Source organism: Acinonyx jubatus, chromosome B2, assembly GCF_027475565.1.
Source record: "Acinonyx jubatus isolate Ajub_Pintada_27869175 chromosome B2, VMU_Ajub_asm_v1.0, whole genome shotgun sequence".
NCBI lineage: Eukaryota > Metazoa > Chordata > Mammalia > Carnivora > Felidae > Acinonyx > Acinonyx jubatus.
In genome coordinates, this window is record NC_069385.1 from 130,668,465 (window position 1) to 130,680,253 (window position 11,789).

Genomic DNA, 11,789 nt, shown 5'->3' on the forward strand with positions numbered 1-11,789 from the left:
CCCATAAGCCCTGAGTATCATAGAGGTGTGGAGGTCAGACGGGATGTATATGTCTTCAGTCTCAGGGCTTCATTCACAGAGGATGCCCTCCCTAGAGTTGTGCAGTATACAAACTGCACCACTGTATGGGCATTCCTTATCTGAGAAGATGATCCCAGAAAATCAATTTGGGGCCTGATAGAGAAGAGCTACTACTTCGTTCTCTTGGGATCCACAGTACTATTACATTCTGGCACTTCTGACTCTGGCTGCACTCATTAGTCTTTTTGTGAACTCTACTTCATTCCATGCTACATAACAGTTAAGGATTGTCAAAGTCCTCTACTTGAGCTACTGTTCTGTTTTGCTCTCTACTTTCTCCCATGATTGGCAGACTTCCAAGGCAGTATTCCAAGGCAATACTCTCTGCTAGATAATGTTGCCTTTGCATAACTACCTCTCTCCCAAGCTGACAGTATTTTCCTACTTCCTGACTTATTCTTTCTTTGACTCGGAAACTAGCCACAGCATTTACTGTGTTGTGATTACTCCCCTGTATTCAAATAATCACAGTTCCAGGTGGTTTCATTCTAATTATTCTTAACTTAAAATATTTTGTTGATAAACATAATGCAAGTACAGAAAACTGCATAAAATAAACCCGCAGCTTAACAAATTATTATATGATGAATACCTTTGTAATACTCACCAACGTCTCGAGAAATTGTTATTTCCAGGCCCACCGGAGCCTTTCACGTACCACCACCCACTCACAGCCCTCTCTCTCACTCAAAAGGAACAACTTTCCTGACTTTTCTTATTCAATTTCTTACTCTGATTTATAATTTTATCACCCAGTGTGTATCTCTGAGTACTATTGGGTTTTTTTCCCTCTTAGCTTTTTATTCTGAAATAATTATAGATCAATAGCATGTTGCAGAAAATAGTACCGATTTAGCGTTCACCCAACGATAACGTCTTGCGTAACTTCAGTATGATATCAAACTAGATACTGACATCGACTCAATCTACAGAATTTATCTGAATGTTACCAGTTTTATTTACTTATTTTTTAAATATGTACTTATTTTTTGAGAGAGCGCAAGCAGGGGAGGGGCAGAGAGAGAGGGACAGAGGATCTGAAGCGGGCTCCGTGCTGGCAGGCTGACAGCAGGGAGCCCGACAGGGGGCTCGAACTCAGAACCGCTAGATCATGACCTGAGCCAAAGTCGGACGCTCAACCAACTGAGCCATTCAGGCACCCCTGAATTTTACCTGTTTTAAATGCACCCATTTGTGTGTGTGTGTGTGTGTGTGCACGTGCACATGTTCCTATAGTTGTACACAATTTTATTACATGGGTTGATTTTTTGTGACCGTTAGAGCTATCAAGACACAGAACTGTTCCAACCTTTCAAATACCCCACAAATTATCCTATTATACTCACAGAGACCTCCTCTCCTGCCTATCATTAAACCCTGGCAATCACTAATCTCTTCTACCTAATCTTTCATTTTAAGAATGTTATACAAAGAGAATCATATGGTCAGTCTTTCAATCTAGCTACTGAAGAAGTTTGATCATCTTTTGTCGAGAATTTTTCAGTCTGGATTTTGCCGGCTGCATTCTCACAATATAAGTTAACAGGTTCTACTTCATCCTACATTTCCTGTAAATTGCTTACGACATCCAGACAGTTAATCGTATCAAACGTGGCTAATTTGGGAGAGAGGAGGCAAGATCACTTCATGGGCGGTATTCATCCTTCAACAAGAGGTGTGCAATGTCAGACCATCTCTTTCCATGATGTTGCCAGTATTGACATCAATACCTAGATCCTTTAACCCATCCTCATTGAAAAAATAATATTCCGACGACATCTGAGGAAGCTTAAAGTATTTTTCCACTTCTTCATCTGTTCCTGTGTCCATATTGCACCTTTGCCTTGGCGTATCAAAGTCAGAGCACATTTCCTGCCTCTTGACCTTACCCTTAGACTTGTTACTTGCTTTGACCAATGGTATGTGGGTGGAATTGACCATGTGACAGTTTCAAGCCTATGTTTTAAGAGGCTTCTGTGGTTCCATTTTCCATCTTGGGCTTTGGCCACCACCATGAGAAAAACTTCCCCTCAATCCCAGTGTCAATCACCCCTTCATCCCGGGCCCCAGAATGGATACAGGTAGAACAGCCATGGCGAACCAGATCTGTAGCTTGAGGTTGAGTACTCAGCTGAGTCCAACCTATGTATGTCAGCCAACACTTGGCACATCCACAGATCCAAGAGAATAGATAATTGCTACTTTAAGACCTGAAGATTTGAAGAAGTGTTTTATTAGGCTTTGTTCTTATGGTAACGGCTACCCAAGAACACTTTCTTCGTTGGGGGCATTTTACAAAGAGAAACTTTACACTTTCTATTTGGTTTCCCAATGGCTATTTGTTGTAAAGGAAATGCAGAAAAATTCTTGATTCTATCTCTTTATTACACTTTTTCAAATGATTGGTTTCCTAATATCCTTCCAAGGGACCCATTAGTACTTTTTCCTTTGTCTGTTTGGTGTGTGTGTGTGTGTGTGTGTGTGTGTGTCCGTGCACAGGTGTCGTCATGCATGTGTGTGTGATTATGAACTCATGTATTTAACATCTATGATGTGTTTCTGCCTACTGCTGTTATTTTCCTTATTGGTGCTTAATTTGTCTCACATTCGGCCAATAAGACACTTCTCAAGTAGGCTCCCACATTTCTTTCCATAAACTCTGAAGAGTGTCCTGTTCCCTGTGATGATAACATGCCCCAGGCTCCTCAACTTGTACGTTTCCTGCCCCAGACTTGCAGACAGCCGTTCCTCCAAAAAGCCCCCGTGAAATGAACACTGGGCATGCAATGTTCATGGCTACTGGGTTGGTTGCTCATTGTTTCTAGTCCTTTTCGATGAAGGAAACACCTTAAAATTCTGAATTTAAAGTTGAATTCTGAAAACATGTGTGCAAATATGCACATATACATCCACATAGAATTCTGAATTGTAAATATCTTCCTCCTTTTTAAGACAAAACACATCGTTTTTCATATTGATATTTCCACTTAGAATTCTGGACTAGAGCATGTTTATCTAACCTCTTTTATCCCTACAACTGTAGCTACTTGTTCCTTCAGCATAACTATTCTTTTATTTTAATGTTTATTTATTTTTGAGAGAGAGAGACAGAGACAGAGTGTGAGTAGGGGTGGGGCAGAGAGAGAGGGAGACACAGAATCAGAAGCAGACTCCAGATTCTGAGCTGTCAGCACAGAGCCCGAAGTGGGGCTCAAACTCATGAAATATAAGATCATGACTTGAGCTGAAGTCAGACACTTAGCTAACTGAGCCACTCAGGCGCTCCTCATAATAATTCTTAATATGCCAGACATGGTAGGATTATAAATACATAAACTATGCTCAAAATAAGGTGTCAGGACTGCCACCAATGATAAGATTACTAAAAACAGTTTAAAATAGATATGCTTTTTGCACACAATTCATTCATTCTCTCCATGTCATTTACATTTATCCTGCACACACATACAGCTCTCAGTTACTGTAATCTCTACCTTACGAATTTCGGTTCTATAATTTCAATTCTCTAGTGTTTACAACTAGTTTTTACACTGATGTTTTTACATTTTTTTTGGTTGTCTGAAGCTTCTTTTATTTCTTCTTCTTTTTTTTAATTTATTTATTTTGAGAGGGAGAGAGAGCAAGCAGGGGAGGGGCAGAGAGAGAGGAGAGAGAGAATCTCAAACAGGTTCAGTGCTCTCAGAGCAAAGCCCCATGTGGGGCTCAATCATGATTTAGGCTGAAATAAAGAGGTGGACGCTTGATCAAACCCCACACTGGGCTCCGTGCTGATAACCCAGAGCCTGCTTGGGATTCTCTCTCTAGCTCTTTCTCTGCCCCTCCCCACACTCATACGCATGTGCACGCTCTCTCCCTCTCTCAAAATAAATAAATAAACTTTGAAAAAAATCTAATTAAACTTAAAAGAAAAATAAGAGTCGATGCTTAACCTACTGAGCCAGCCAGGTGCCCTGAAGCTTATTTTCTAATTGATTGCCAAGGACAGCTCATGGGAGAAATATTTTTGAGTTTCATGAAATGTATCTGTGGTCTTTACATGTAAAAGTCAATTTGCCTGGATGTTAAATCTTTCATTCACTTTGTCTTTTCTTAGCTATCTTATAGTATTTTAGCTATCTTACCTAAGTATCCTAATGTTCCTTTGTCTTCTGTCATGAACTGATGCCGTAAGAAAATCTAATGACAGTCTGATTTTGTTAATCTTATCAGTAACTGGCTCACATTAAGTGATTTTCTTTTTCTTTTTCTTTTTTCTTTTCTTTTCTTTTTTCTTTTCTTCTTTTCTCTTTCCTCTTTTCTTTTCTTTTCTCTCTTCTCTCTTCTCTTCTCTTTCTGAGAGAGAGGGAGAGAGAGAGTGCATGCACAGTTGGGGACGTGGATGGGGCAGAGAGAGAGAGAGAGAGAGAGAGAGAGAGAGAATCTTAAGCAGGGTCCACAGTCAGCACAGGCCCAAGGCAGGGCTTAATCTCACCACCGAGAGATCATGACCTGAACTGAAATCAAGGGTCTGATGCTCAACCGACTGAGGCCCCCAGGCTCCCTTTGATTTTCTTTCTCTTGAATGCCCAGTGGTTTTACAAATCCAATAATTTTACTAGAATACATGTCAGTTTTGATAATTCTGAATTTATTTTCTCAGGTACACATTACACCTTTTCAGTGTATAATTTTGAATCCTTTTCTTATCAAAGTTTTTCTAGAATTGTGATTTTGTAATTATTCTATTTCCTGATTTTAGTATTCTTCTTTGAGGGGCTTCCATTATATGTGTGTTGGGATCATGACTGCCTAGTTTCTATATGTGTCACTTTCTCTCTAGTCTTCAAATCCCTTTCTCCTTTTGATTTTAAATGTTTTTCTTCTTTTATCTTCTGCATCTTTTAAGGAAGTATCTGTTGAGTTTGTTCACTCTGTGTGCTTTCCAGGTTAACTTTCCTTTCTGAAATGGCATTTCCTTTACGTCTAATATTTTCTGGAGTTCTGTCACCTCAATCTTGAGCTTTTTTTCTAATTCGTGTTTATGCTATTATTTCATATCTTGCATCATCTTCAACTTCTAGGTTGTAACTTTTTTTCTTTGTTTAGAAATATTTGGTAATATTTTGCTTTTGTTTTATGGGCAAACCTTTCTGGAAGACATTCACTTTCTACAGGAATATTATTCTCTAATTTAATATTTTCCCTTAAGATAGCATTGCATGAATTGATATTAATTGTTTTACGTTCCTCCATTTTACATGAAATTAACTTTTGCCAAACTTTTAGGGGGGAAGTTTATGATAGCCTCCCTAACTTCTAGGAATCTTTTAAAATAGCTCAGTAACTCTCTTCTGTTGTTCTTGTGAAATGGTTAAAAAATATGACACCTTGTTTCATGAGATCTCCTTAGTCTGCCCTGCCTCCACATCCACTTTTATTTGACTCTTCTTTTTCCTTTATTCCTATTGTTCTTGACCTGTCCATATTTTAATTTATTTCCAGCAATTTCTCCTCAGTGTGAGGTATGTTTCCTGAAAGGGAATTTTGGCTTCTTAGCTGTGAGGGTTCCTGGAATCCAGTCAGCCCAGTGTACTGATGCCATTTCAGATCAACTACGTTTACCCTTTTAGAGTGTGTACCTCTGCTTACATTAGCACCTACCCTCAGATAGTTTCATGGAGTTTTTGTTTTGTTTTGTTTTTGTTTTTGTTTTTGAGAGAAAGAGAGAGAGAGAGAGAACAGGGGAGGACAGAGACAGGGAGAGAGAGAGAATCCCAAGCAGGCTCTGCACTGTCAGCACAGAGCCTGATGGAGGACTCGCTCTTCTGAACCATGAGATCATGACCTGAGCCAAAATCAAGAGTTGGACGCTCCCCTGGCTGAGTCACCCAGGTACTTCATTACTTGTGAATTGCTAGGTCCTAAAGATATCCCAGTGCTTTCTTCAACTTCTCTTGCATGGACACTGAAAACTCATGGATTTTATAGCTGTCTGCCATTTCATCAGTGCCCAGTTGTATTTTGGTGTTTATGGAAAACAGAAATCACAAAAGAAAAAGTGACTGAGATTGCAAATGGTGGAACTCAAAAATTTCTGGAAAGCATTAACAGTGTCTCACTCTAAAAAAAAAAAAAACAAAAAACAAAAAACAAAAACATTGGACCTGAGATTCCCCTGATCCGCAAGGTCATTTCTTAAGTATACTTGTTGATTTTATTTTAAAATCAAATTCTTAATTCCAGATTGACATTGGGGTCAAATTTAGATTCCTCAGCAATTTTTCTTACATTATTACACTTTGTACAGTTAGCAGTTTCATCAAATGGTAGTTTATCTCTTTTTCATGCTTCCTTTTTCAGGATTGTTTCCATAATAATTCTCAAAAGTCAGGACATTCATTGCTCCTTATGTTAATATGCATCCTGACTAAATCTATGAATCATTCATAATTATATTCTCAATGCAAATAATTTCTTTGTGTGTTAGGAACATATCTTTAAGTCAGCTTTTTCCTTTTTTGCATGAATGGTGCTGTTTCTCAACTTAATAGCTTAGTAATATTGCAGAAGGGGGAGGAAGTTGCCATGTAATTGATTTTTACATTTATATCAGCTTTACCCTACTAGTAAACACATATTTTTGGTCTCAGGAAGATTTTAGGAATGCCAGAAATCCATGATAAAATCCATATACCATACACTTAACACCTGATAAAGATTATTAAATTGGATTTTAATTTGAATCTGCTTCGACTACATATGTAAAGAAGTCTTTGCGTTATGATGTCGAAACCATAACATATACAAATATGGCTATTTCCGGCATCTAAGGAAGGTGGAGAACAAAATAAAGAAGCGACAACCCTGTGATGGTCAAACCTCACTCCTCCCTATGGTGTCCATAGCACATAGCACTATTTAATCACTGTTTTCTTCTGAATCTACCTATAACCTCAGAACCTTTCTTAACACCACACTCCACGAATCATAGTTAGCCCAGGAATTTCAATCTATTTGTCATTCCTAGGACAGAAAAAAACATCCATTTGGAAGCTCATTCTGACGCTGGCTGTGGCTGGTGGGTGAGCGGAGCCCCGTGGAAGCCTTTTTCAGCATCAGGCTTCTGTTCCCTGGCACCTGCAGGCTTGTTAAGCAGCCCAGCCTGATATCTTCACCCATTACTCTGAGAGAGCACTTGAATGACAGGCACTGAGCCAGTGTTTACCCTGTGGGGCTCCTGACACACACAATGTCTGTCAACACTCCTATCACTTGCCTGCTTATGCACACTTTCTTTTTTTTCCTGATGTATTCATCACCAGACTGCAGACACCTAGTTAATCCATTTAGAACCTATCAGCTCTGTTCATCGGCTCATAAACCTATTACCTTGGAGGCGCCTTGCTAAGGGACACAGGTGCCAGACCAGTGCACAAAACCCAATTGAGTTATGTAGCAGGCAGTGAGGGGCTCCTAATCACGATTCTGACTGCATGGGGAATTGCCCGTGTTATGTGGTAGCAGCCACTTTATTAAATATCGATTTAAATCACGGCCTTTAATCAAATCTGATAGAAGACCTTTTTCACCTTCGCCCCTCTTCGGCTCCTCCTCTCCCCTCCTTTTCCAATCAGCCTGTCTGGTGACATCGGAGCCGAGGAATGAATAGTTAGCAAGTAGTTCACCAGCAGAAAACCCTTTTCAACAGTAATGAGGCATTTGTGATAATCGAGTGATGAAATGTAAATGGGCAGTAATGAGCACAATTACGTCCACTGGGGAACCATCAACGTGGCTTCTTTCCTCACAGATAGATGAGCTCTTTCTCTGTCATTGCCCACTGCTGACTTCACAGGGAGGGAGGGAGGCTGCCTGGCGCAGGGTGGGAGTGGCCCAGGGGTGGGTGCAGGAGGGGAGACCTAGCAGATCGCAGGCGGTGAGCTCCAGCCACCTTGGCCTTTAACCCCTGGCCGTGACCTCCAGGGGCAGAGTCCCATCCCCCACCCTCCTCGCTGGTGCCACCCAGCTGTCCCTCCAGGACCCTGGGCTCCCCGGGCTGCCTGGCTGGAAGGCGCCAGGCCCGGGCTAACGAGCTTGCGGAACCTCGGGCGGTGGGACCAAGGCCCACTGGAGGCCAGTGGATCCTGAAGCCAGGGAGTGGGACGCTGGCCAGGGGACCGCAGTGCGCCACTGCTTGCTCAGGAAACTAGCAGAGAGAGATGCTGGCATTTCCAGGAAGCAGGACGGCTCGGCACATCTGTTATCGCTCTACCCAGGGTTAACACAATCTGGCACGGCCTGGCAGGATGCTTTTTTTTTTTTACAGAGAAGCCGGGATGGTCTACCGGTTGCAGACCAAATCTCAGGGGGCAGAAGACAGAAAATGGTTTGTGATGTTCGAACTTTACAATTAGTTGGAGAGTAAAAAAGAAAAAAAAAAGTCTGCCCTTGACAAAGGAAATATGCCGTTAAGATGCTCTAAGAACACATATGAAATGAACTACTGGTTCGTTAATCGCGACGAGGTAATGTGCATATAGTCACAGTAAAATTCTGTGTGTATGTGTTTCTGTAAAAATAACTTTAGTAAGCAAATGAGGGAAGTGTAGGCGTGCAGATGTCAGGGATTCGAGTTAGAATAGGAAAACGGATTTGAATGAATATTCACCAACGAATAGCCTGCTAGCATTATTATTTTTTCAGGTTTATTTATTTTGAGAGAGGGCCGAGCAGGGGAGGGGCAGAAAGCCAGGGGAGAGAGAATCCCAAGCAGGCTCTGGGATGTCAGCACAGAGTGGGACACGGGGCTTCTACTGGCCAACCGTGAGATCATGACCCGAGCCAATACCAAGAGACCGATGCCTAGGTGACTGAGTCACTCGGGCACCCCAAGCCTAGAAATTTTCAACGCCACAAAATGTTAATATGTATTAAGATTATGTTCCCACTTTTGGGGCTAAGACAACTGCCGTTTCTTTACTGACTTGTTCTTTGAACTCTGCATCATGAACTGTTGATAATAAAAAATTAGGCCAAATTCTGATTCTGTCAGTAGATCAAGACGTTAAGTGAACACCACCATGGATCAATATGAGACATGCATCATGGCTTAATAACATTATTTGCCCACAGACAATTTGACAAGATTAGCCAGTTGTTGTCGTCGTTTGTTTCGCTTTTGCCATTTTCCAAATACTATTTTAAGAACAATTTTTCTTAGGACATTCATTTTAAGGAGTGCTCAATTTGTGGAAAGCTAAGGTTCATGGGTGGTTTCATCTTTGTGTTATTTTTTTTTTTAATTTTTTTTAACATTTATTTATTTTTGAAACAGAGAGAGCATGAACAGGGGAGGGTCAGAGAAAGAGGGAGACACAGAATCTGAAACAGGCTCCAGGGTCTGAGCTGTCAGCACAGAGCCCGACGCGGAGCAGGAACTCACGGACCGCGAGATCATGACCTGAGCCAAAGTCGGACACTTAACTGAATGAGCCACCCAGGCGCCCCTCGTCTTTGTGTTCTTAAATGTATTTGGAAGGTTTGGCAAAATGATTCCCTCAGAGAAACTGACAGATTGCCTTTTGGTGAATTGCTTGTTTGGTTTATCACTTACTTAGTAAATAGCCTTCTGGCAGTCTGGTTTTTTGTTAAATTGGCTTCCAAAACTTTGACCAAACTAAAAACAAGTCAATGCCACTCACTGACTTAGTATGGACAGGTGTTGCCTCAAAGCGTGATGTTGAGTCACTCAAGAACCCCAATCTTAGGACTCAGGTATATCACTGAAACCTACTGAGGCAGTCCTATGTCAGGAAAAACATTTTTTTTTTAATTTTTTAAAATCTTTTCACTTATTTTTAAAGGAGAGAGAGAGAGAGACAGAGCATGAGCAGGGTAAGAGCAGAGAGAGAGGGAGGCACAGAATTTGAAGCTGGCTCCAGGCTCTGAACTGTCAGCACAGAGCCTGATGGACATGGGGCTCGAACTCACCAATTGTGAGATAATGACCTGAGCCAAAGTCAGACGCTTAACCGACTGAGCCACCCAGGCGCCCAGGAAAAACTTTTAAAGAAAACATCAGTCTGGCATAACACATTGTCCATATGACTGGTCTTCCTTATGCCAACCACTTTGTTCTTTTGACTTCACAACTGGTTTGCCCTCTGAGTAACTGACTGTACTAGTTCTCTACAGACAGAATGCAATTTCCCACCTCCCTGCCTTCGTGTATGCAGGCCTTAGGGTCATGAGAATCCCAGCCTGTGCCCTTCTTTCCCCTTCTTCATCATCACTCAACTTACATATCCCATCCTTCTTGGAAAGCCTTCCGAAGTTCCCAAGACCGAATATTTTGCACATTTTCCCAGCACCCATTGCTGCACCTGCTTCTTGGTTCTGCTTCACATATTTTATCCATAGGAAAGTCCTTGGAGTTAAAAAGTTCCAAGATGAATTTTTAGGTTTGTATCCTGTGCATGAGTTTTTTTTTTCCCAGAGCATAATAGTTCCTAGGTAAATATTTCTTAACTAGAAATGGGAAGGTTTTAACCCACTTTCTTGACTTAGTAAGTATTCTGGGACTAATTGCATCTTAGTCTTATTCTTTCATTTATTTATTTATTTAAAAAAAATTATTATTGGGGCGCCTGGCTGGCTCAGTCGGTTAAGCGTCCGACTTCGGCTCAGGTCATGATCTCGCGGTCCGTTAGTTCAAGCCCCGCGTCGGGCTCTGGGCTGATGGCTCAGAGCCTGGTGTCTGCTTCCGATTCTGTGTCTCCCTCTCTCTCTGCCCCTCCCCCGTTCATGCTCTGTCTCTCTCTGTCTGAAAAATAAATAAAACGTTAAAAAATTTAAAAAAAATTATTGTTTATTTTTTTGAGAGACAGAGAAAGAGTGTGGGCAGAGGAAGGGCAGAGAGAGAGAGAGAAGGAGACACAGAATCCCAAGCAGGCTCCAGGCTCTGAGCTGTCAGCACAGAGCCCGATGCGGGGCTCGAACTCACGAAATGCGGTATCATGACCTGATCCGAAGTCAGAGGCTTCTACTGACTGAGCCACCGAGATACCTCATTAGTCTTAATTTTTAATCGTCCACCTCCTTCTCCAAAAACAGCAAGGTCAGAAAATACCCACTAAAGGTCTGAAGGTTCTGTGAGGTTGTGGATGTGTTAAAAAAGCCCTAAGAAAATTCTCTCTTCCTCTCTGGTGCAATAAAATCGAATCCACCATTTCTGAATCTTTTCCTGAGCATTTGACATGAGCATAGGTTCCAATCTGACAGATAAAGGATGCTTTATTTGCGACCTTTTTTTTTCTTTTCAAATCAGTTTGCATTTATAAAGGATGCAAAAGACGCGTGAAGTGACAACATGAGGAGAATAGCTTGACCTACTTAGAAGAAGGAGCCATTTTAAATAATACAGAACCAGGTATTTGGATTTAAAATTGCAGGATAAGAAATCCTTTTAGATATGTTATTTGAAATAAATAGATCCTCCATTTAGAAAAAAAAAAAAAAAAAAAAGAATGACTACCTGGTAACACTTTTGAGCCTGGTTAAAAATTCCGTAACAGATGTTACTGCAATTCAGATTGTCATTGCCCAGAGTTCATTCCTATCAAGAGGGCCGGTGTTAAGCTATTTCTTTGTTCATTTCTCATGACTTTTCCTTCCTGCTGACGTTTTAGGACTGTGTTTTACTAATGTGC